Source organism: Polypterus senegalus, chromosome 16, assembly GCF_016835505.1.
Source record: "Polypterus senegalus isolate Bchr_013 chromosome 16, ASM1683550v1, whole genome shotgun sequence".
Classification (NCBI taxonomy): Eukaryota; Metazoa; Chordata; class Cladistia; order Polypteriformes; family Polypteridae; genus Polypterus; species Polypterus senegalus.
The window spans coordinates 78,657,625-78,664,549 of record NC_053169.1 but is presented as its reverse complement, the minus strand read 5'-3'; positions in this window follow the sequence as shown (position 1 = coordinate 78,664,549).

Sequence of the window (6,925 nt, the reverse complement as noted above, 5' to 3'; positions counted from 1 at the left end):
GGATTTTCATCCACTGGCTGCCAGTGGACTACTGGGGGCATCAAGAAATCTGTACCTTGTGATGATCACCACACCATGTCTACTGTAATAGGCAGAACTGCAGTCAACCTACAAGACTTTGGGCAATACAGTGCCTGAAGGAGGTAGATTCTTCTCCTTGCTACCTTTTTAGCCCTGGCCCAGCGGTTTTGGAACATTCTCTCCATCATGGTGTTCACTTTGGGGTGTACTATACACGTTTTGAAAATTAAGATGATGCATTTATCAAAAGTAATTTTTTCATGTCAAACGGAATGGAAACAAATACTTTTAACCACAGCTGTACTAATTTAACTATGTTATAAATTTTTGAGTGCTATTTAATTAGATGTCATAATTGAGTGGTAAATTTATAGGAAAAGGTGGAAATTTAATGAATAATGTGGATAGTGCATAACAGCCAGAAGAATTAACTAAGGGTCAGTTGACCTCTCTCATCTTAGTCCATATTTATGGTAACACAAGTGGTGTTCAAGTGGGCACTTGAGCTGTGGGTGAGAAGTGAATCGAGACTTGCTGCCGATTTAAAACCAACTGCCATTGCAGGGTGCACGTTGCAGCTGTTGAAGGAACAAATTTGTGTATTTAACTTAAACCACCATGTGAAGAGTTCTGACTGAGTACAGTGGTAAATGTCAAATGAGATGGGGAATACCGATTGGTAAGGACATGAAAAAGCATATAAAAGCAAATGCATCCATTGGAGGCATTACAAATGATTTGAATCATTTTATATACAACACTCAGTCATAACATGGAAACCACCTGCCTAATAATGAGTAGGTCCTCCTCGTATCACCAAAGCAGCAGTCACCCTGTGAGCCATGGACTTCACTAGACCTCTAGAGGCGTCTTGTGCTATCTGGAACTGAAGACATTAGCAGAAGATCCTTTAAGTCTTGTGTAAGACTTGCGTTTCCATCATATTCCACAGATGCTCAATAGGACTGAGATTGGGGTAATTTGGAGGCCAAGTCAACACCTTGAACTCTTTGTCCTGTTCTTCAAACTGGGTCTGAACAATTTTTGCAGCGTGGCAGGGCACATTATCCTGCTGAAAGAGGCCACTGCCATCAAAGAATACTTATGCCATGAAGGGGTGTGTACGATCTGTAACAATCTTTAGGTAGGTGATATGTGTCAAATTAACATCTACTTAAATGCTAGGACCAAACGACCAGCAGAACATTACCCAGAGCATCAATGTGTCTCTGCAGGCTTACCTTCTTAAGATAGTCCATCCTGCTGTCACCTCTTCCCCAAGTAAACGACACACACACACACACTTACTTGACCATCCTCATGATTTAAAAGAAAACTTGATTCATTAGACCAGACCACCTTCTTCCATTGCTCCATAGCCCAATTCTGATGCTCACGTGCACATTGTAGCAGTGGACAGTGGTCAGCATTGGCACTTTGACTGGTCTGCTGCTACATAGCCCCCCCATACACAGCAAGCTGTGGTGCACTGTGTGTTCTGACACTTTCCTCATTGTTTCTCAGCAATGTGTGCTTCAGTAACTCTTCTGTAGGGTCGGATCAGATGGGTTAGTCTTTGTTCCCCACAAGCATCAATGAGCCTTGGTAGCACACCGGTTGTCCCTCCTTGCCCAACTTTTGATAGGTACTACCACTGCACATCAGGAACGCTCCACAAGACCTGCCAATTTGGAGATACTCTGATCCAGTTGTGTAGCCATCACAATTTGGCTCTTTGTTAAGGTCACTCAAAATATTACGCTTGCCAATTTTTGGTGTTTCTAACACATCACCTTCAAGAACTGACTGTTCACTTGCTGCCTTGTCTATCCCACCCCAGAACAGGTACCATTGTAACAAGATAATCAATGTGATTCACTTCACCTGCCAGTGGTGTGAATGTTGTGACTGATCGGTGTAGACAACATCCATCCTGATTTGGGCTGAACTAGAGTGTGGTAATGAATCTATCCTACTTACTATAACTCTGTTATAGCACAGAAGTTTTAAAGTTCAGTCTTTGCAGACAGTCCCTGTGTCTGCACATTGTCATCTCAACTAACTTCTGTGCTTCTGCTTATTTTTCATCTGTCACCATCAGGAGTTTCATTCTGCTGTCCTGAATAGTCAGGTTATTCTTTACTAATAAGGGTGTCAAGGGGATCTGACACTCAAGTTACCACAGCATTTTAGGAGTCAGCATCGTTTGCCCCTTGTCTAAGAAATGTTTAAAAAGAAGCAAAGAAGACAATTATGAGTTGTAGAGCCATTCGTGGTTCTCCGTGATAATGTAGGAAGGGTGCTCTCTTTCAATCACAGCATCATGAAGACCACGGAAAAATGTCATTAGATATGCTGTGCTATTTGGTTTTATGGTGGTATTGCAATAGAGCACTCCATGATGGCTGATTGCTGGCCAGAGGGTGACATTACTTCCATCCATTTCAAGGCCAGCTACCTTGACATGGTGGCTGATGATGCTCTGTTCTCCCCATCCTTGTCTTAGTGAGACTAAACCTGGCCTCATCAACAAAGATGGAATCCTGTGGTGTGTCCATGGACTCACACACACAGAACGTCTCTGTGTGAGAACAGAAGCCATATTAGTTGCTACTCTGTAATCAATACATCTCCTACAGTGAGCTCCATCCAGGACTAGAAGGTTACTGACGTGCTGCACTGTAGGCTGGGGGGAGTATTTGCAAGTCTAGTCCTGGACCCCTGTGGCTGCAGGCTTTTGTCCCAACCAATTCTTCAATCATTGAGTCATTTTCTTTCTTTTAATTGATACCATTGTTTAATTAGCTGACATTTTTCCTTCTGCTATTTTGCATTAACAATAGCAATAAGAAATAAATTTTCTGCACCCGTCCTCGAACCACCACCTTATCGTTGTGGAGGGGTTTGCATGTCCCAATGATCCTAGGAGCTCTGTTGTCTGGGGCTTTATGCCCCTGGTAGGGTCACCCAAGGCAAACTGGTCCTAGGTGAGGGATGAGACAAAGAGCGGTTCATCAAACCTCCTGTGAAGAAGAAAAATTTTGGATGGCGTTTTCCCTCGCCCAGACGCGGGTCACCGAGGCCCCCCTCTGGAGCCAGGCCTGGAGTTGGGGCTTGATTGCAAGTGCCTGGTGGCCGGGCCTGCACCCATGGAGCTTGGCCGGGCACAGCCCGAAGAGGCAACGTGGGTCCCCCTTCCCATGGGCTCACCACCTATGGGATGGGCCAAGGGGGTCGGATGCTGTGTGAGTTGGGTGGTGGCCGAAGGCGGGGACCTTGGCGGTCCGATCCTTGGCTACAGAAGCTGGCTCTTGGGACGTGGAATGTCACCTCTCTGAAGGAGGAAGGAACCTGAGCTAGTGCACGAGGTCGAGAGGTTCCGGCTAGATATAGTCGGACTCACCTCGACGCACAGCTTGGACTCTGGAACCAATCTCCTTGAGAGGGGCTGAACTATCTACCACTCTGGAGTTGCCCCTGGTGAGAGGCGCTGAGTGAGTGTGGGCATACTTATTGCCCCCCGACTTGGAGCCTGTTCATTGGGGTTTACCCCAGTGGAAGAGAGGGTAGTCTCCCTCCGTATGCGCCGAACAGCAGTCTGGAGTACCCAACCTTTTGGGAGTCTCTGGAGGGGTTGCTAGAGGGCATACCTTCTGGGGACTTCCTCGTTCTGCTGGGAGACTTCAATGCTCACGTGGGCAATGACAGTGAGACCTGGAAGGGCGTGATTGGGAGGAATGGCCTCCCCGATCTGAACCCGAGCGGTGTTTTGTTATTGGACTTATGTGCTCGTCACGGATTGTCCATAACGAACACCATGTTCAAGCATAGGGCTGTTCATATGTGCACTTGGCACCAGGACACCCTAGGCCTCAGGTCGATGATCGACTTTGTGGTCGTGTCGTCGGACTTGCAGCCACATGCCTTGGATGCTCGGGTGAAGAGAGGGGCGAAGCTGTCAACTGATCACCACCTGGTGGTGAGTTGGCTTTGATGGTGGGGGAGGATGCCGGTCAGGCCTGGTGGGCCTAAACGTATTGTGAGGGTCTGCTGGGAACGGCTGGCAGAGTCCCCTGTCAGAAGTAGCTTCAACTCCCACCTCCGGCAGAACTTCGACCACATCCCGAGGAAGGTGGGGGACATTGAGTCCGAATGGGCCATGTTCTGTACCTCTATTGTTGAGGCGGCTGACCAGAGCTGTGGCCGTAAGGTGGTCGGTGCCTGTCGTGACAGCAATCCCTGAACCTGTTGGTGGACACCGGCGGTGAGGGATACCGTAAAGCTGAAGAAGGAGTCGTACAGGACCCTAATATGTACCGGCAGGCCAAGCGGTATATGGCTTTGGTGGTTGCTGAAGCAAAAACTCGGGCATGGGAGAGTTTGGAGAGGCCATGGAGAACGACTTTCGGACGGCTTCAAGGAGATTCTGGTCCACCATCCGGCGTCTCAGGATGGGGAAGCAGTGCAGTGTCAACACTGTATATGGTAGGGATGGTGCGCTGCTGACCTCGACTCGGGATGTTGTGGGTCAGTGGAGGGAGTACTTCAAAGACCTCCTCAATCGCACTAACATGCCTTCCAATGAGGAAGCAGAGTCTGGGGACTTGGAGGTGGGCTCCCCCATCTTTTTGACTGAGGTGACTGAGGTGGTTAAAAAACTCCTTGGTGGCAGGGCCCTTGGGGTGGATGAGATATGCCCGGAGTTCCTCAAGGCTCTGGATGTTGTAGGACTGTCTTGGTTGACACTCCTCTGCAACATCACATAGACATCGGGGACAGTGCCTCTGGATTGGCAGACCGGGGTGGTGGTCCCCCTCTTTAAGAAGGGGGACCGGAGGGTGTGTTTCAACTACAGAGGGATCACACTCCTCAGCCTCCCTGGAAAAGTCTATTTGGGGTTCCTGGAGAGGAGGATCCATTGGATAGTCAAACCTCGGATTCAGGAGGAACAGTGTGGTTTTCATCCTGGTTGTGGAACAGTGGACCAGCTCTACACTCTTAACAGGGTCCTGGAGGGTGCATGGGAGTTTGCCCAACAAGTCTACATGTGTTTTGTTGACTTGGAAAAGGCGTTCGACCGTGTCCCTCAGGAAATCCTGTGGGGGGTGCTCCGGGGGGATGGAGTACTGGACCCCCTGATAAGGGCTGTTCGGTCCCTGTACAACCGGTGTCAGAGCTTGGTCCGCATTGCTGGCAGTAAGTTGAACCCCTTTCCAGTAAGAGTTGGACTCCGCCAGGGCTGCCTGTTGTCACCGATTCTGTTCATAACTTTTATGAGGAGGCCCTGGGGAAGACCCAGGGCACGCTGGAGGGACTATGTCTCCCAGCTGGCCTGGGAACGCCTTGGGATTCCCCCGGAAGAGCTAGAAGAAGTGGCAGAGGAGAGGGAAGTCTGGGCATCTCTGCTCAAGCTGCTGCCCCCGCGACCCGATCTCATATAAGCGGAAGAGGATGGATGGATGGATGGAATTTTCTGCCATAACTTTAAATGAATAAATTTATTTTTTGATTCAGCTTTTCTGTGGCATTTGCTTTCTTAATAATAGCCAAATATGGACAATTACATTTTCCCGATTGCTAAAAACGCATTTTCTAAACATTAACATCCGTCTCAAAATTCTTAAGTGCATTTCCCAATCACAACCCTGTATCACAAGGGCGAAAAGGCCAAAAATGCCCAAAATATTGACAACATTTACAGAAACACACAAAAGAAGTCATCACTAAGTCCTGGGGGGCTGCACATGCTGCAGGTTTTCATTCTAACCCTTTTCTTAATCAGTGACCAGTTTTGCTGCTACAGTAATTAACTCCTTTTCCTTTCATTTTAATTGACTTGTTTTTTAAAGATTTGTTCCCTGAATTGCTTCATTTCTTTTCTTAAATGGCACCCAAGCAGAAATCAAATGTGAAGTGAGTGAGCCAACAGATGACAAACTAAGTCAGGGTCTGAAACTCCAAACAGTTGCTTAATTAGGCGCTGACTCTCATTGTTAATTAAACCCGTTCTTTACTGTAATTCCATGTGCAATAACAGACATTTCCTTCAACAACTTGTGTGCCCTCTGAACTGGCTTACATTGGTGGTGTCACATCATTTGAAACAAGTGTCATCAATTTTGGGTCCTAGTGTTCAATTCATGACAGCTGTGCTTTATTTTTGCTTACCTTGTGCCACTTAGGGTTACCGTTATGCATCACAAGTGCAACGCGGTGCAAAATCTGTTTTATGGCATGAGAATGTGTTTAGAATTTTGCAAAAAGAGTCAATGAGATCTGCAAATTGTGTTTCAGTAGGTGAAAATTGTTCATGGTATTGTCAAAGGAGGAGTGACTCGATAGATTAGTTCAGGCCACTGAGCTTTTGGTTCTGAGAATGGGCTTTAATGTTGTAGAATAATGGCACAAGAACAAGATAACGATTTGGGGATTGGCCCTGTAGTTTGTCTGGCAGAGTAGTCAAAAAAGACTTAAACCGGTCTGGAAAGCTGTGAACAATGAAAAAAGACCAAAGACAAAAGAAAACACTGAGAATTTATATCGAGGCGACAGGAAGTAGGGTGAGGTCATCAGGTTGGGATGGAAGTGAGGTCATCAAGGTTGGGATGGAAGTGAGGTCATCAAGGTGGGATGGAAGTGAGGTCGTCTGGAAGTGAGGTGAGTTCCTTAATATTCTGTGGGTCTGTTAGAAGAAAGAGAGATGGCATTAGTACCCTTCTACTAACCCTTTTCCTGCTGTTTTAACGCCCTAAATTGGACAATTTGGCTGTCCTCTAATCACAGTGTTTTAGCATTTCTGAAAAACTGCAAAGTATGGTCTCAAATTATATTGACATATCGAAGGGAAAAACATTATTATACCTGCACATACAGGAACCTTTGCTCCTTCAGCCTCTTATTATTT